The sequence below is a fragment of the Papaver somniferum genome, chromosome 2 (genome assembly GCF_003573695.1).
Source record: "Papaver somniferum cultivar HN1 chromosome 2, ASM357369v1, whole genome shotgun sequence".
NCBI lineage: Eukaryota > Viridiplantae > Streptophyta > Magnoliopsida > Ranunculales > Papaveraceae > Papaver > Papaver somniferum.
The window spans coordinates 167,056,054-167,077,147 of NC_039359.1; positions in this window are offsets into that span (position 1 = coordinate 167,056,054).

Here is a 21,094-nt window from a genome sequence, read left to right on the forward strand (position 1 = left end):
TGATTCAAGGTACAGTTGCGCTCCTTACGTCTCTGATCCCAGCAGGATACTACGCACTTGATTCCTTAGTTGATCTCACCCACAACCAAGAGTTGCTACGACCCAAAGTCGAAGACTTGATAGACAAATTTGTATCACACAGAAAAGTCTATAGGATTGAATAAATCTGTCCCCTACAGAAATACACAAGAGTTTTTGTTCCGTCTTTTCATACTTACAACCTTGAAACCGATTTGCCACACTTCCAAACAAGTTTAGAATTGGTTCATCTGACTTTCAAGAACTATTTGATTGATCAATAACACTCAATCACAAATCATGGGTTTCACGGTTCTACCAAAACAAGTTTCGGTTCTACCTCCATGTGAGTACTGTGCATAGTCACACTAGCTTTCCAAAATTCGATTGACTAGGTACTAGGATCGGTTCCTCACATGTATATGGTATCTAAATTGTATGTGTTGCACATGTCCATAGGATCGGTTCCCCTTTGCCTAAAAACGTGTTGCACATGTCCATAGGATCGGTTCCTTTTATGCTAAAAACTTGTTGCACCTCATACAAGGATCGATTCCCCTTTGTGATGTGTTGCACCTCTTACTAGAATCGGTTCCCCTTTACCCAGAGTCGGTCATACACAAAATCACAAACTCGATCATACCATCTCAGGTGATTACTTAAGATCGGTTTCACTAATAAAAGTCATCCCTTTGTGAATAGTTTTACCAAGAACATAAACAAGTCATGAGCGGTTATACTAATCACACATATTGGTTGTTCAAAAGATATGCAATGAATAACGATACCAATAATGCCTGACGATTTCTTTTTCGATTCACAAAACAAGTTTATGAATTTACTTCCTTAAAACACATGTAGAACATTGTTTCCTAGGATTAAATCCTCACCTCATACCCATACATAATCACAATAGCATTCAAACGATTATGTCGATGTCTTATTTACAAAGTTTAATGGTTAAGCAATAAACCTCATATTGTATTCCTTAATACTATGTGTAACTAGAGTGTTCATGCTTTGCAGTTTTGTTTTCAATATGCACGACTTGAAAGATACGTTAGGGAATGAAACAGTTCAAGTCAAATATCACTAACCTCAAGTGGAAGGATGATGTTGTCGTTGTATCTTCTTACTTCTTCACTTCTTCAAGTCTTCGCAATACTTGTCTCATATCCTAATACTTTCAAGCTAACCTATACGAAGTTGACTCTAGTACATAATCAGGAGACTCTTTAAATGAGTTTTGATTCACTAAAATATGACAACCAAACTTGACATACCAACGCTTGGTGGGTTCAACCGAGATATGCTCTAACATTATCTTTTTGTCGTATTGTCTCGATCTCGTATCCATAAACGACCACAAGAAGTGTGAACCGATTCGTCGCACTGTCTCGACTCTGTCCATAGACAATCACTTTCGGTAGAGGACTTATAGGTGGATAAATAAAATATTGTGGTGTATTTGGGTACCCTCGTCATTTCACTTCTCCACAGAAAGATATATCATTAAGCGCAAGTTCAAATAAGAACTCTCCCCTTGTTTGTTGTCATCCTCTCGCAATAACAAAAGAACAACAACAAAAGCAACCTTTACCAGAGAAAGGTTGAATCGGTTTTAACTAATTCGCGCCAATAGCAAAAGTTGTGAAAAAGCGGGGGTCTAACAACAACACCCAATATTTCGTTTAGGAAATCTGTATGGACTAACTCCAATATAATTCCAAGAGAATCAACTAGACAGTTAGACTCAATAGAGGAAAATATATCCAATAGTTATATCTCAATTTCTCAAATCAATCTGCAATCGGACGGATAGAAATCTATGAAACGGATCAATATGAGAAATAACTTGGATGGTACCAAAGACCAATATCCAAGCGTCAATCAATTTCAATCAACAACCAAAGGTTGGATTCACCAATTGATTGAATTACGCACAACCTGTGATATTTCAATTATATAAAAATATAATGCGGAAAAGAAATAACACAGACACCATAAGTTTTGTTAACGAAGAAACCGCAAATGCAGAAAACCCCGGGACCTAGTCCAGATTTGAACACCACACTGTATTAAGATACTACAGACTCTAGCCTACTACAAGTTAACTTCAGACTGGAATGTATTGAGCCCTAACCAATCTCACACTGATTAAGGTACAGTCGCGTTCCTTACGCCTCTGAATCCCAGCAGGACTCTACTCACTTGATTCCCTTATCTGATCTCACCCACAACTATGAGTTGCTACGACCCAAAATCGAAGACTAGATAAACAAATTTGTCTCACATAGAAAAGTCTACTGAATAGATAAATATGTCTCCCACATAAATACCTACGAGTTTTTGTTTCCTTTTTTAATAAATCATGGTGAACATGAACCAATTGATACACCAGACTTATATTCCCGAAGAACAGCCTAGTAATATTAATTACCTCACAATAATCTTAACTGTATGGTAGCGGAACAAGATATTGTGGAATCACAAAGAATGAGACGAACAGTTTTGTGATTACTTTTTATCTTACATATCGGAGATTAAATCTCGAGCAAATCTTAGAGAAGATGGTGTTAGAGCACTGCTCGGTCGAACTCGCAAGCGTTACTATCTCAAGCTTGTTTGTCAATGTTAATGATCAAAACTATAAGTCTTGATTTCTAGTCTACTTATAGTGATGTATCGGACTAGGATAAATTGTATAGTTGAGCATTAGACTTCACGACGTTCATCAATTGAAGACGAACAACTACTAAGGAGAGCTTGTGTAACTTCATCAATAAAAGGTATATGACTAAAACTCATCCATCACTTGGAAAGTCTATTTCTACTCTATCTCCTACATTGAGACAAAAGTCATATTACTATATAGTTGTCGATTATACACATTTGAGATTTCGAGCTGAGATTAACTCACTTGCATATTTCTCGAAATATGTGTTGGTAAGCTTTCGCTTCAACCAAGTTCATCTTATATTCTTGACGAAAGTCAAAAGATGATCATGTGAAAATCTCTGAGTAACATCTTACGTGGTTTGTGTGATACAATCATTTGGTGTAGACTTGGAATGTTTCGTTATGATTATTTCAATAACTTGAAAATTTCTTTGATGTTAATAGTGTGTGAAAACGGTTATTGTCATCCTCTAAGAAAGTTTTAATGATTGAAATAGAGTTTAGAATGCTTAACCATCATTGGATTATAAACATAGTGTGCATTCTTGCATGTATGTGATCCATGACCGGAACTAAAGTATGCATACCCGTATACGTACTTGTAGTTGTAAAATTTCGTGTACCAAGTACACATACCAGTACGCATACTTGCGTAAGGTATAAGTCCGGGAATAGGGCTGGCAACGGTTAAAAATCCGTCGGATATTGGAAATATCGATAAGGTTAAGGTTAAGGGTTATCGGATATCCGGTATCCGATAATATCCGGCGGAATCCAAAAATTCTATATCGATAAGGTTAAGGATAAGCTATCAGATATCGAAAAAAATTCCGATAAAATCCGGTTTCTGGGGACAGAAGTAAATGTTGAAATTTAACAGAGTTTTTGTTCAATATGTTCAGTTCAACTGAAAGAAAAATCCACACAAACGCTACTCCCAGTCTCTCAGTCACATCACACACGAAAAACAAACTACAAACACCCAAACGGTCTGATAATTAAAGTACAAAAAAAGAAAAAACCATGTCTTCTTGTAACATAATTAACAACAATGTCAACAGGCTAGTGATGATCTTCCTTGGATTTTTCCATTCCTTCTTTCATTTCAGCATAACACCTCAACACATCCGCTCTACTTTATATTCGTAGATGACATTTTAGCAGCAGGGCAAAGACTTAACAAACTCTCTAAAGTAGAAATGCTCAACAATTTTAAGAGGGTAATCATGCTTAGCAATCATTTTAGCAAGGAAATTCCTAGTAACCATAGGCTCATACTTCAAATTAAGTAATTTAACAGCTTGGTTATTACCTGCTTTTTTAATTGTAGTCGTAATCTTCATCTGACGTGGCTTGTTTCCAGGCTTCTCGGGGCAGATTTTTAGATGTTGAGACAAGCGGGTAGTTCCTTTTTCACTACATGCTTCAAAGGACCTTTGTCATGTGACAGGGGTGCCCATTATCGTATGTGTGTAGGTACTTAGTCAGTTGTAATGAGTGGTTTGGATTAGCCCACGTGGATAGTGATCGTCGGATATTGAGAGATAGAGAGAGAGATAGTGAGATATATACTCTCATATCCTGTAATGAAACTCTTAATGAAAAGATTTATGAATAAAATAGGTTAGTTTAGAATTTAGGCTTGGTTCACTATGAATCAAGAGTTCACTTACTCAAATTATGATCCAAACCTTATTGTTGTACATCCAGGTACACAACAATTGGTATCAGAGCCAAGTTTGGATCCTGGGACCTGTACCAATTGTTATGTACGTGGATGTACAACAACAGGGTTTGGATCATAATTTGAGTAAGTGAACTCTTGATTCATAGTGAACCAAGCCTAAATGCTAAACTAAGTTATTCTATTCATAAATATTTTCATTAAGAGCTTCATTACAGGATATGAGAGTATATATCTCATTTTGTCTCTCTCTATCTCTCAATATCCGACGATCACTAACTATCCACGTGGGATAATACAAACCACTCATTATAACTGACGAAGTACCTACACACATACGATAATGGGCACCCCTGTCACATGAAATTCCATTCCCCCTGAAACCATCCTTGTACTCAAGGATGAAGGTAAGACGGAACAACTCGAATATCTGACGAAAATTTCAGCTGCCAAGCTTGTATGTGTGTACAAAGGCTGGTGTAGCTTTCTGACCACCGTAGAGAAGTTTCTTACATACGATAATGGACATACGATTATAAAGGATGGAGCAGTTGCAGTGTAAATTTATCTTGTAGCCTGCACATAAAAAGTCCCAACCTGACTGTGAATGCGCACAAGTATCCCTTCGATCTGACCATTAGTAGTTGGTGCAAGTTGCTTGATATTGGAGTTTTCGGGATCACTTTGACTCTCCAACTGCGCTAGAATCTGAAAGTGAAAACTAACCACCAACACTAATGTGAAGTCCACATTTATCCATTGAACATTTGTTGCACTCCAGAAGCCTGTAGGAAGCAGATGAATTTTGCACTTCTAGTGCAAAAAGACCACCCACATCGTATCATTCCCAGCACATGGAACTTTTAACTGGCTGTAGTCAAACTCCTTCCCGAGATGGCAATTTATAATCATATGAATAACAATAATTGCTGCAAAATAGAACCTTGTATGTGTTGTAGTGACCATTAGGGAGTTTGTCACTACGACTGTTGGCATTACCTCAGGACTCTCTCCTTTGTCTCCTGCTGGCATTTTGCCTCTAAAAATTGGGATACCCAGGTCTTGCCACTTAGAGTTGTGTCTGAGTTTGAATGTTGTTAACTCTGGACCATCCAGTGCCATGTCAAGCTGAATAAGAATCTTGATAAACAGGACGTGAAGTACCGACTTGATAAAAAAACTACACCTCAGCTGCAAAAGAAGAATTGCTTCTCTCCACAATCTAGATGCAACCAGTCTAAATTTCCATTTCAAGTACCCTATCCACAGCAGCACAGTTAAACTCTGAATTGCTTTTGTTTGAGACACGGGACGCTGCAATCTATGACAAGAAAAAAGTGTATATCCTTCAAAAATGTACCATCGCAATCCTTTCGAGCAGTAGAAAAAACATGAGTAATCCTAGGAATATCATCAACACCACTACTCAACCTCCACATTACACTCCCAACTGATATAATAAACTGTTTGTATGCCCAGAACTGACCAGTAGGAACAAACTTGGATGTAAGCCCAAAATGAATCTTTAGCTGCTCAAACATATCAATGGACCTCATGATGACACAAGTAGGCAATGTAAGAAAAATGGAAGTAGAAAGTTTCTGTAGATATGACATTGGTGAAGACCCCTCTATAATGAAAAAAATTGAATACCGATGCCAGCTGCATATAACATATTACTCCACAAGGAAGTTGAAACCAAACTGAATTTCCACTGTAAATACCCAATCCACAACCACCTGTGTATAATGTGAAGCATCACGACCTGACGTTTAGATATATAATTATTAGCAAAAAAAAATTGGAATATTTCTCCCTGGTCATGTATACCAGTGTTTACTTTTAACCATTCACTATAGGAAACTTGTGAAACATTAGTGAGATCATGACAAGCAACTCCCAGCAGATACTTGTAATACCAATGAGGATACTGACGGATTCTAAAATGAATCATTTGTGAAGATATAACTCCAGCTGCTATGCAATTGGTGCTAAAATTTTGATGGCCAGGGACTAAAATTAACTGCGCCTAGAAAAGAACAACGGCTGCTTCCCATATATCAAGCATTTGAAGAAACAATTGATAAACATTCTTGATCTCACACATTAGCATGTGATGAGTGCTAAAAAGTGCATATTTCTATATCTTTTTCTTGGCAATTAATTCATCTTTTGTGCTCTAATTCTCCATTTTATCCCATATTCTGTATTTTCATTGTTTTCAAGAATAAATACTTTTCTTAATTAATTTTGTATTTTTAGGTTCTAAATAAAGTTTGGATGGAATTACGGAGCGAAAAGAGCAGAAAAGTGGTGGAAGCCGAGAGGAATTACGCAAGGAAGCCACGAGCAATGTTGTGCACAAGACCAAAAGGCTAGAAATGGGCTTAACAAGGAAGAATTGTTCTTAAAGAAGATATGGGCTTGGCATACCCAAGGTCCAAAACCCTTACCCAAACCCATTTCCTATATCCATACCCGTTTCCCTTTCTAGCCGTCAGATTGGATCACATCTGAATCCAATGGTCGCAGCATCGCCAGTACATCAAAGTCTGAAGCTCTTGTCTAACACTACAGCACCTAACTCCATCTTGAGCCGTCAGTTTCGTTGTATCAGGCATCCGACGGTCGATACCAGCCTCTTCACTTGTAGCCGTTAGATCAATCTATCATTTCCGCATCCCACGGATCAGCTTCGCGAATCATCGAGACTTGATGAAAACCGCTCAACACCCAAACACCTAACACCTATACCCGCAGAACCAAACACACCCCTATCCCTAATTCCATAGACTCCACCTCCATCTTCTCCACTCCGTCTGCAACAGCCTCACCTTCACCACCAACTCCGCCAACTCCACTGCCTCAACCACCACAATCAACCACCAAAAGCCATCATGTCTATCCCTCACCGAAACCCATCATTCCCCTAAACTTCTAGCCATCTATTCTCTCGATTTCTTCCCTGATTTCTCTCTGAAACCCTAGGTAAGAAATCAATAGAATAGGTCGAGTTAGAAACGCAATTGGAAGGCATGGAGAGGAGCAGGAGAGTCAGAGAAGAAATGGGTCGACCTTCTTGAGTGATTTGTCACGTCAAATTAGGTAAAGTCGAACCCTAATTTCAACTGTGTAATTTGGGGAATATTTGTAAGAACCCTAATTTTGTATCTTGGGTATAAATAGATGTTATGGGTGTTGTAGAAACCATGCCTGGATTAGCCAGAGCACCCTTTGGAGGCCTGGATTAGCCAGTGCTCTCCACTGTTAGGTTTTGTAATCTTCTGTTTTAATTCCAAGTTTCAATTTCAATTACTCTTTATGTTTATCATGTTTACAATTACTGTCAATATGTTCTAATTACTCTTGCTAGGGCTTAGATGAAGCCTGAAGACCTTGTTGGGTAGCAAAATCTTAGTGAACACTCTTGTAGGTTTAACTGAATTAGGATGTTAGTGTTCTTGGTGATTGAAGTCACCTGTGATTGAGTGTGCTGTAAGAAGACACTCAATGCTAGGGGTGAACTAGAGAATTTAGGGACTTAACCATCCACATTTAACTAAAGTAGGGAAGTTATGAAGCTTAGGGATCAAACATCACCTGTGATTGAGTGTGCTATAAGAAGACACTCAATGCTAGGGGTGATGCTAGTGAGCTTAGTTAATTAACTCTCTATCTATGTATGCCCTGGATTATAGGAAGGCATGAGCCTCCACCTTTGTCCATTAGGGACAAGAGCATAAACTAGATTGATGCTGCCTAGCTAGGCCATAAGGTGAATTCAAATCCCCTAGTGTATTTACTGCTTAGCTTCTATGCCTTAGGCTCACTGCCTTTGTTTCACTGCCACTGTTACCTTTGCTTCATTGTCTTTATTTTACTTCACTGCCTTGCCTTTGGCTACTGCCTTTGTTCTCTGTTAAGCTTAGAAACAGTTTAGGAAACTTCAACTATACACCCTAGTCTCTGTGGTTCGACCCTGCCTTGCACACTCACTACAACAGACCCTGTGCACTTGCAGGTATCATTTCTGTGACTCTTTTAGAGAGCCACCAGAATGCACACAGACAAATGATCATTCAGTGGTACAATATTTCCTTGCGAATCTTTCGAAAACAAATGACCACTATTACCAGTTGTAACAAATTCTAGGACAATAGAATTGTGAAACAACCATTTCAATCGATACCCAGGTCTTGTAATCACCTTGTAACCACAATTTCAATTGCACTCAGTCATGAAAATCAACCCAATAAGAACAATCAAGCCAGAACTATGAGTATCAAAACCAATTCTATATGCATTAGCAAAATTAAAATACCCTTTGCCACGATCAAATACGGAACCAGTGTAAACAAAAGAAGGATAGGAACAAAAAACACCATCATTCCAGCTCCGCAATACGGTCTCAAGCATTCTATCCAACCAAATTGTGTCTCTCTTTGACATTTGAACAAACAACATTTCAGCAGTACTAAGAACACCCCCATTAGTTAGTCTACAAGTAATTGAATCACCAGACCATGAATCTGCCCAGTACCTATTCTTGGAACTCAGCTTATACACAGGATTTCTATCAAATTCATCCATTAAAATTGAGCTAACATATAGTGCAAAAGAACAGGAAGTAATTGAATCGAAACCAAACTCATAAACACCGGCCAAATAACAAAACCTCTTAATGAGTTTGAAGTCTTTTCCTGGATCAAAAATGATACGAGAAGAATCGAGAATAATGGGAAAACACTTACCAATTGTTTTGTACCTGGATGTACAACAACAGGGTTTGGATCATATCTTGAGTAAGTGAACTCTTGATTCATAGTGAACCAAGACTAAATGCTAAACTAAGCTATTCTATTCATAAATCTTTTCATTAAGAGTTTCATTACAGGATATGAGAGTATATATCTCATTCTCTCTCTATCTCTCAATATCCGACGATCACTAACTATCCACATGGGCTAATCCAAACCACTCATTACAACTTACTAAGTACCTACACACATACGACAATGGGCACCCCTGTCACATGACAACCTTCCACAATGATGACATTCACCTATAAGGACAGCCTCTTCCTCATTCACCTTCCCTTTTACAGGCCTTACAAGTGGATGATCTTCATCTGTTACTTTTGCTAATCTCTTACTTAGAGAAGGTGTTGTTGACGCAATTATTGAACATTCAACACTTTGATCTTCTTGTTATGGTTGTTCGGAATTTGGTTGACTGCAGCTTGAATTTCCAACTCTATGGGATACTCTATGACTTTGAGACATTATGAGAACAACAACAACCCAAAAATAATCAAAACCATTTCAAATCTCTAGGTGGTTCTGTAAAGTTCAATGAAACACATGCAAATATGCAAATAATTCAACATACAGTTCATGAGTTCAATGTAAAACTTGTTTGTGCAGAATTCAAACCTAATTAATCAAGACATAATAGCCTTTCAAACTGAATACGAATCTCATGTTCAAATATTATACCTGTTTCCCCAAAAAATCAAATTCCTAACCCTCAATTACTCTAAGAGAATTAAAACTTTCATTAAACTGGATAAAACTGAAAAATTTAGTCTGTTCTCAAAATCAAAATTGAAACCTTAATTTTCTCTGGAAACATTCATGACTTACTTTAGGTTTCGATTAGATTATAAGAACATAATTGATTGATTCTCAAAATTAAACATCAAAATATGCAATCGATTTGGGGGGGAAAAGAAACCTAACTTTGAAACAATAAATTAGATTCATGACTTACTTCTCTGAGAGTCTCTGATCATCAAACTTCTTGATCAAATGTAGATCACGCAGTCCCTCCCTCTCAATATTCTGAAACTTCTCGAATCTCTTATGTGTTGAGTTTTTGTTTTAGAGAATGAAAAACGCTAGTAAAGAGAGACTAGAGATTCAGTTGAGAAGTTGAGTATTAGGTTATTTCTCCGACAGATAATACCTAGGGGTAGGAAATTACTAGTACACCCTTAGGCTTATCGGATATTGGATATTAGCCAAACGGAATCAGCCTATTATGAATCCGACAGGGTTAAGAGGTCAATTCCGATAAAATCTCCGTTTCCGATATCCGAAATTCGATAGGTCGGATTAAATCCTATAAGATGTATAATTTTTGGAAACGGATATCGGATTTCAGAACCCCATTGACAGCCCTATCCGGGAATTTCTGCTGGGTTTTGGAAGTGTACTTAAGTATGCGTACCCGTTCGCATACTGGCGAACCCAAACTTAGACCGGCTGCTTAGATATGCGTACCCGTATGCATACTTGAGTGGTTAAATTTCTAAACCCGGTTGGCTCATGAACTAATACATTTATATATTAAGGAATGCATTCTTTGCAAACCGTGGCTATAATGTTCATGAATTGATTCGAGTGATTCAAACCGAATTTACTTCAACCGTGTTCTTGTATACTTCTATGAGAATATAGCAATTGAAAAACTCTTTAACTAGTTTCATTTGAACTAGTTATGGTAAAGATGAATAACGTTGATATGAGAGTGTTCATATAGCTAACCTCGGTTAAGTACTGTTGAGCCAACATGGTGTACACGTTTAGGTACGGTTACTTAAACCTAAATGAAGGTACATTTCATTTGTGTATAACAAGCTAAGTTCGATCTAAAGGTTGAAATATATTAGCTTGTATCTAATCAGGTTTTCATCTAACGGTGAATATTGAATGCTTTGTTACCAAGGTAACTTGGATTGCAAACCCTTATTTGAAAACTATATAAAGGAGAACTCTAGCAACTGGGAAACCTAATTCCCACACCTCCTGTGTGATACTAGTTGTATAAGCTAGAGTCGATTCTCTTTTAACCTTAGGTTTTTCAAGAAACCCTGTAGGTTAACGACTTAAAGACTTCATTGGGATTGTGAATCCAGACCAAACTATTTTCTATGCAGTTACGTGTTTTGATCTTACTTCTTCTATCGTGTTTGAATACTATCTTCTATAAGATTTGCTCGAGATTACATCTCTGATAGGTAAGATTAAAAGTAGTCACAAACATCTTCGTCTCATTGTTTATGATTCCACAATATCTTGTTTCGCTACCATACGATTAAGATTATTGTGAGGTGATTGATAATACTAGGCTGTTCTTAGGGAATATAAGTCTGGTTTATCAATTGGTTCCTGTGCACCTTGATTTAGACGGAACAGAACTCATAGGTATTTATGTGGGATTTATCTATTCCAATAGACTTTTCTGTGTGAGACAGATTTGTTTATCAAGTCTTCGACTTTGGGTCGTAGAAACTCTTAGTTGTGGGTGAGATCAGCTAAGGGAATCAAGTGCGTAGTATCCTGCTGGGATCATAAACGTAAGGAGAACGACTGTACTTTGAATCAGTGTGATATTCATTAGGGTTCAACTACATTCCAGTCCGAAGCTCATTGGTAGTAGGCTAGTGTCTGTAGCGGCTTAATACAGTGTGGTGTTCAAATCTGGACTAAGTCCCGGGTTTTTTTTGCATTTGCGGTTTTCCTCGTTAACAAAATTCTGGTGTCTGTGTTATTTCTTTTCCGCATTATATTTTGTTATATGATTGAAATATCACAGGTTGTGCGTTGAATCGATCAATTGGTAAATCCAACCTTTGTTTGTTGATTTAAATTGATTGATCCTTGAATATTGGTCTTTAGTACCGTTTAAGTTATTTCTCTTATATTCAACCGGGCTCGGAAATTCCTATTTGCTGATTGCAGATTGAATTGAGAGATGAAGATATAAAATTCTTTGATATATTTTTCTATAGATTAAGTCTGACTGTCTAGTTGATTCCTTTAAAGTATATTGGAGTTTATCTATTCAGATTGCCAAACGAAATATTGTTGTGGTTGTTAGACCCCCGGTTTTTCAGAGTTGTACAGTACTTTCACATAGAAGTGGATCAGGGAAAGATCAATACTGCGGAATATTCAAAGATTCATTATATTTTTCATCAATATTTGCATAATGATACAATAGACTTGATCTTTGACATCAAAAATTCATTATATTTTCCATCATTATTTGCATAATGGCACAGTAGACTTGACTTTTGACATATATGGGACAATCATAGTTCACGGACGTAAACACACATATCCCATAACATTATTTGCAATATATAAAACCGATAAAGATTAATACTGCAAAATCATCTTCCAAATAAACTTTAGAATTTAAATAGATAAATCTAAAAAAACTGCAAGATAAAAATCGTTGGCAATATCTATGTGTAATCACAATATATGTTATTCCAAACCCTAGTTATCCTTCTTAAAACATAAGAATAAATTCTCATAAGAAGTTTCCTAGACATTAAGACCTATGAAAAATTCTTTATCGTCCCCGAACTCCTTGTCGTCAACAGCCATTGGAACATAAGGTTCATGAAGAAATGAGTCAATTCCAACAAACCTTTTTGACTGATGCCCAACCAGGGCCTTCTGAATTTCAAGAGTTCTTACAATAATAGCCTTTATTTTTTGAATCTCCTTCCTTGTTTCCTTAAACTCTTCAAGAACACCAGGAAACTTTTTGAAGATTAGAGGGGATAGCCCTTGGTTTTTTCATATTCTTCCTTTCTTTTCTTTAAAGTTGTAGAGGAATGAGATTTATCTATTTTCTTCATGATTGATGGCTTAACAATCATATTAACATATTTCCATCAGCAAACATGGTGCTTGGAGTCTCCATTCCAAATATGGGATTGTGACAAAACAGACTCTACAAGCATTCTTGTGATAAAAAGAGTTTTTAGGGAAGGAAAAAGGAATGTAGGGTTACAGAACCTTTATACAAGTAAAAAGATTCACGTACGACCAATTCACATCCCTAAGAAGGCTGAATTATCAAATTTAACCCTCTTTTAATAATCAAAAGGGGAAATCCTTTTCAATACCAATTTATGATATGAAAAGATCAACAGAATTCCAGAAAACCAAAAGAAAATAAAACATTTTTTTTCTTTTCTTAAAGCCTGAATTGTGCTCAACTCTTATCTCTTTGACCAGGCACATGAGACAAGATGCACTTTCAACACGATCAAGTTGTATTGGGGTGAACAATAATCTGTCCACCATTCAATTCTTATACGGAATTCTTAATACCTTTTTCACATAATGTTTAGACCTTGTTCTTTTCAGGAGAGATCTAATCATTTCTTTAAAAATTAACTTTTTCGGAGAATTGAGTTTACTTACCTCAGATGAATTAGACTTCTGAGCAAGTTTTAGCTTGTTTGTTAATCGATTTGCTCTACGTTGAAGTTTATTGACATATCTTATTTTATGTTTTTACTTGTAACATTTAGTGAGTTCATGACCCTTAAAAGTACAATAAGAACATGTCAATGTGGAGGACGGTTCAGACACTCTAGCTAAGCATGCTGCTAAACAAATTGAGATACCTGAAACATGTGAAATAGAATTTTCAGTAGACGGGGAAAAATCCATTTTATCCTCCATAGTAGTTGACGAAATTTCTCCAAGAAGAATATCAAGATTGATGTACGTATTGCTACAATCATCGAAATTAATATTTTCACCAATGAGTGCAACGCTTGACTTTTCATCATCGTTCAAAACATAGTGATCAGACATTTCATCAAGAGTTGTAGCAAGACCTTTGTTCCCAGTGTATTTTTTACGATTTGGACATTCATTAGAAAAATGACCAAAACCTTTACACTTAAAGCACTATGGCATAGCCTCATCATCAGTATCAACAGTTTCCCTGTTTTTAGGAGGGGCACAATCATGAGGTTTGACTGATGACCTGGGTTTATCTCTGATGAACCGTTTACTTCACTTCAAAAGAAGATCTCTAAACTGTCTTGTGATCAGTGAAACTGAAGTGTTAATATCTTCATCTGATGAATCAGTCTCAATAGGATCAACAAAGAGTTTCCAACACTTTTGCTTTTATTAAGCAATTTAGTGTTTTGTGCTTTGAAAGCAATGTCCTTCCCAGATTTGGATGTATGCTCATGATCAAAGATCTTTAACTTCTCAACAAGATTATTCCTGAAAAATGTATCAAGGTTATTTTCTTCAACAATGGCATGTTTCTTAGAATCGTATATGGCTGGCAACGATCTGAGATTTTTCATCATAATGTCCTTTTCAGGAATAGTCTTACCCAATGTAAAGATGCATCAACAATTTCAGATACTTTGTGATTAAACTCATCAAATGAATCTTCATCAGTCATACTAAGGTTTTCCAATCAGAATTTAGGTATTGAAGCCTATCTTTTTTCTTAGAGGAATTTCCTTCGAATACAGTTTCTAAGATATCCCAGGCTTTTTTAGAATTAGTGCACGTAGTCGCATGGTGCTGAAGATCTGGGGTAATGGCATGGATGATAAAATTTGATCCGTCAGAATTTTGCTTTGCAGCGAAAATCTCGGAAGGATCATATGCACCAATATCCTTTGGAACAGTTACATCGCCTTCTGTAACAACCGGAGGATCATAGCCATTAACTACACGAACCCATGATTGAAAATCAAGTGCTTGAAGAAAGGCACGCATAGCAATTTTCCACCATAAGTAATTCGAGCCATCGAAGACTGGTGGTACGTTTATAGAGATATCGTTTATGTCCATAAAGTTAGATTGCTACAAACACAGACTTATAAGGTCTTAAACGTGTTTTCCTGCTCCAATGCCAATTAAAAAAGCGGGGGTCTAACAATCACACCCAATATTTCGTTTAGGCAATATGTATGGACTAACTCCAATATAATTCCAAGAGAATCAACTAGACAGTCAGACTCAATCAAGGAAATATATCCAAGAGTTATATCTTTATTTCTCAAATCAATCTGCAATCGAACAGATAGAATCTGTGAACCGGATCAATACGAGAAATAACTTGGATGGTACCAAAGACCAATGTCCAGGCGTCAATCAATTCCAATCAACAACCAAATGTTGGACTCACCAATTGATTGAACTACGCACAACCTGTGATATTTCAATTATATATAAATACAATGCGGATCGCAAATGCAGAAAAACCCCGGGACCTAGTCCATATTTAAACACCACACTGTATTAAGCCGCTATAGATTCTAGCCTACTACAAGTTAACTTCGGTCTGGAATGTAGTTGAGCGGATTGAGCCCTAACCAATCTCACACTGATTAAGGTACAGTCACATTCCTTACGCCTCTGAATCCCAGCAGGACTGTACACACTTGATTCGCTTATCTGATCTCACCCACAACTAAGAGTTTCTACGACCCAAAGTCGAAGACTAGATAAACAAATTTGTCTTACACAAAAAAGTCTACTGAATAGATAAATCTGTCTCCCACAGAAATAGCTACGAGTTTTTGTTTCGTCTTTTGATAAATCAAGGTGAACAGGAACCAATTCATACACCATACTTATATTCCTGAAGAACATTATAGTGATATCAATCACCTCACAATAGTTTTAACCGTATAGCAGCGGAATAAGATATTATGGAATCACAAAGAATGAGACAAAGAGCTTTGTGATTACTTGTTATCTTACATATCAGAGATTAAATCTCGAGCAAATCTTAGAGAAGATAGTACTCAACATGATAGAACAAGGTAAGATCAGAACACGCAACTACAGAGAAAATAGTTGGATCTGGCTTCAGAATCCCAATGAAGTCTTTAAATCGTTAACCTATAATGGTTTTAGAAAAACCTAGGTTAAAGGAGAATCGACTATAATCGCAAATAGTATCACACAGGAGGTGTGGGGATTAGGTTTCCCAGTTGATAGAGTTCTCCCTTATATAGTCTTCAAATCAGGGTTTGCAATCAATGCCACCTTGGTAACAAAGCATTCAATATTCACTGTTAGATGAAAACCTGATTAGATTCGAGCTAATATATTTCAACCGTTATATTTTCTTAGCTTATTACACACAAATGAAATGTGTCTTCATTTAGATATAGGTAACCGTACCTAAACGTGTACACATAGTTGGTTCAGCAATAGTTAACCGAAGTTAGCCATATGAACACTTTCATATCAACCTTGTTCATCTTAATCACAACTAGTTCAAATAACTCAAATGAAACTAATTATAGAGTTGTTCAATTGCTTATATTCTCATAGAAGTATACAAGACACAATTGAAGCAAAATCGGTTTGATTCACTCAAATCAATTCATGAACATCATAGCCATGGTTTGTAAAGATTGCGTTCCTTATTAAATAAATGTATTTGTTCATGAGTATGTAAACATACTTAACCGATTTTAGAACTTAACCCACTCAGGTATGCAAACGAGTACGCATACCTAAGTTCCAGGACTTGGTCTTGTTCGCAAGTATGCAAACGGGTAAGCATACTGGCGTTCACGACCGAACTCAGTTGAAATCAATACGATACGTGTATGCATACTATAGTTCTCGGACTTCAACTATTGAATCAGTACGCATACGGGTATGCATACTAAATTCCCGGACTTGGAATACACTTGCAACAGTTAGCATACAAGTACGCATACCGTGCTATATCCAATCAATGGTTAATTGTTCTAAACTCCCATTTTAATCATTGGAACATTCTTAGAAGACGAGAATAGATGTTTCACACAAACTATTAGCTTCAAAGCAATTTTCAAGTGATCAAATGATCAATACGAAAAATTTCGAGTCTGTATCAAATGAATGTCTCACACAAATCATATAAGATGTTACCAGACGATTTTCACGTGACCATCTTTTGACCAAAAATAAAAGATGAACTTGGTTAAAGCGAAAGCTTACCAACACATATTTCGAGAAATATGTAAGCGAGTTAAACTCAGCTCGAAATATCAATGTGTATATCTAAAGTCTATATAGCTATATGACTTTTGTCTCAATAGGAGATATAATAGAAATAAAATTCTGAGTGATGGATGAGTTCAAGTATCCACATACCTTTTGTTGATGAAGTTCCACAAGCTCCCCTTAGTAGTTTTTCATTTTCAATCGATGGACGCCGTGAAGCCTAAAGCTTAACTATACATTATATCCTAATCCGAGACATCGCTATAAGTAGACCAAGACTTATAGTTTTGACAACTAAACTTGACAAACAAGCTTGAGATAAAAACGCTTGCGAGTTCGACCGAGCAATGCTCTAACACTTAGTTAGACTTATTAATTAGAGGATTCGGTTATTCAAGTCTAATTGAATGTCTTGACAAGAAAAGCTAGTTAAATAACCTAGTGATTGTCTTGTCTAAAGGGAAAGGTCTAAGATATTGTCTGAATAATTAGAGCCTGATGAGAGAAATAAAGTCAATTTTGATCTTTATTTTGGTCTTATCGAAACAAGCGATTGGACATAGGCAATCAGTTCAACATAAAATTAAGTTTCTTAGTCGATTTGTTGGACTATAGGGAAAATTGCTTCGGACAATTGTTTCCTTGATAACATATTGAAACTAAATTACTTTTGTGGTTTCGGTTTTAATATTGGTTATCTAAAATGGTATGTGAAACCTTCGTGCTTACTCTTATAGGTAATACAAGTCTTATAGATTTGTAAGTTCTTTTCGGTTTGTCCTTTATTTGCTCGAACCTTTGTCATTTTGTGACAAAAAAAGGGAGAAAATATGGAGTAAACAAATGATTTTTAATCACTAGGAAAGGAAAATTATGCTTAAACGTTATATCTAACGAAAGAGTGATGCATTGACCAAGAGGGAGAAACATATCATATTGTTGCGTAGTATTTCATACTAAAAAAAAGGAATAACAAAGTTGTTCGGATTGAATATTTTTCTAGCTTGCATTTAGGGGGACTAAAAGATTTTTTTTATTCAAATGTTAACAACGACATTTATTGATTGAATATATGCAGGTTTTTGTGATGTTGAAACTTGGAATCAAGCGTATGAAGAATGAGTTATTTAGTAATTCGTTTAGCTCCATATGTAATAAGAGTTTCGTCACTAAAATTGACAAAAAGGAGATTTAGAGCATAGCTCGGTTGAACTCACCAAGCGTTGATATGTCAAGTTTGGTTATCATATTTTAGTATCAAAACTCATCTAGAGTCGCTTGATTAAATACTAAAGTCAACTTCGTTTAGGTTAGACTAGGAAATTTAGGAATGTTGAGACGCACAAGTATTACTCCGAAGACCTGAAGAATGAGAAGAAGTAATAACTACAACGACGACATCATCCTTCCACTTGAGGTTAGTAATATTGACTTGAACTTGTTTCAATTCCCAACGTATGTTTCAAGTCGTGCTATATTGAAAATATAACATGTGAAGCTGTATATACTGTATATATTGTATATAATACTCTAATGGATAAACATGATCATAATATTATGGTCATAGTATTAAGGAATTAGATTACGAAGTATAACGCTTATCTTTTGAACTTCGTAGATATGGCATCGACATAATCTTGTATATAGTTTTATGATTATATGTATGGGTGTATGGTGAAGATTTCATCATAGAAAACAATGTTTTACATTTGTTTAAAGGAAGTAGGTTCGTGAAGTTGTTTCATGAATTGAAAGGTAAATCAACAGGTATATTGGTCCGGCTATTCATTGCATATTATTTGGATGACCAATATGTGTGAGTTGGTAGAACCGATCTTAACTCAGGTTATGTATCTTGGTATAACTGATCACAATACCTAGACTTATGATTTGGTATGACCGGTCCTGGTAATTGGTGTAGCTGATCCTAAGTAATCACCATGAGATGGTATGATCAATCCTTGTAATTGGTGTGACCGATCCTTGTAATTGATTTGACCGATTCTAGTGACTGGTATGCCCGATCACAAGTATGGTACCATGTTTAGGTAGAACCCATCCATGTGATTGGTATATCCGATTCGAACCCATGTATGTGACTTGGTAGGACCGATCACAACTAACTATTGTAACTTGGTATGACCAATCATATAGTAGTCTTGGAATTTTAGTAGAACCAATTCTAAACTTGTTTGAAAGTATGGTAGGATCAACTCCAAGATATAAATCCGATTTTCCATGAATTACATATTTTCTTCATGAACTTGTGTAGTTTCAGAATTAGGATTTGATGTATAAATAATCTTTTAATTAAGGTTTTTGGTTTTATATGCTTTAATTACCAACAATTAATGCATAGCTCTAGAGAATAAAAATTAGTAATGTGCATTTACTAACTGGAGATTTTCTATGAGAGATTTCGGAAAATATTGGACCACATTTATTGGAATTAGGAAAACCAAATTTTGGCACTCATTGCATATCTTAAGAATATTTTCGTTTTTGGAAATTCCTTGGTGTCCAAACAACCTTGGTCTATAAATACCTAAGTTTTTATTTCTAGCAAACTATCCTAAGAGCCATGTAAACTTCATTTCTTGTTGTTTCTGGTGGAGCCGTCTATTCGGAGAGGAAAGTATCCTAATTGGGTGAAATCTCTTACGACCGCTCGTTTAAAGACTTTTGTGGGATCAAGAATCTCTACGAGTAGTGTTGGTGGGAAACTAGATAATTGAAGTGCTATTAGTTTTCGATCATTGATTTGATTGACTAGCGGTTGTTGAAACTTTGATTGCACCTAGTTTGTTTATTCTTGAGAATCTTCTCTTGTGATACAAGATTCACTCAGACTAGATCAGAGTATCGACATGATCTTTAGAATTGTTGTTAGATCTAAAGACATCTTGTGATAATCCATTGTTAACAAATCCTGTTATGTGTGCGACTGATCACAAGAGGATTCAAGTGATGTTGTGCAGGTATTTGAAAGCAATAAAATATTTGGCGACGAAGAAGAATTCTTATTAGTTTTCGTATCCTGTGGATTCAGTGCACAAACGTTGATCGGCTGGGATCCAACTAGAATCAGTTTATCTTTGATAGATCTGATTGATTAGTTGCGTAAGATCGACATTCTCTATAGTTTATCTTTGAGATCTATATTGATTGAGAGCGAATCTAAACTTCAGTAGTTATTGGATAGATTGATCTAACCAGAGAAAGGAGTTTATTTGATTAACATAAGAACCCTTGTCAACAACTCACATATCTTCTAGCAAGATTAAACAAGTTTAGCATTGTCTTCATCAGTTATAAATCATGACAACTATAAGGAAAAGGAGGATTAGAAGTTCTGCTCATATTGAGAAAATGAGATTTGAGATTACCAGGAATGTCTACTCTCACAGTCAACCAAATGCGGATATCAGATTGAATAAAATAAATCTGAGTTTTTCTCCTCCTGAAATTAGTTTTTTGGTCAAAGTAAGCTGTATTTCTACAAACATTATACCAATAATTGAATATATTATGCAATCTAGCAAACTGCTGATCAAGAGGATTATTATTATGAGAATTAAACAATCCAATTTGAGATCTTACCTTATTGATTTCATTAGGTATACGAAGTGCATGTAATTCCGATTCCTCAAAATACATTTGGTATTAAATAAATTTTTTGATAGTCTAATAGTCGCAAAACCATGTAGGTTAAAATTCCAGGTATTTATAATTATGGTGGGTTTGGATGTAGAATTTTAAATGTGGAATTTATGGGTTCAGGGGATTTGGTGGAATTACGTTTTCCTCGGTATATTTGGTTGCTTAAATCCTTGGAATCATGTTTCCTATGGGAATCAGTTTTCTAGCAATTCCTCCATGTGGAGTCCGACCCCTCCCCCCTAAGATTTGCTGGGAAACTTATCAA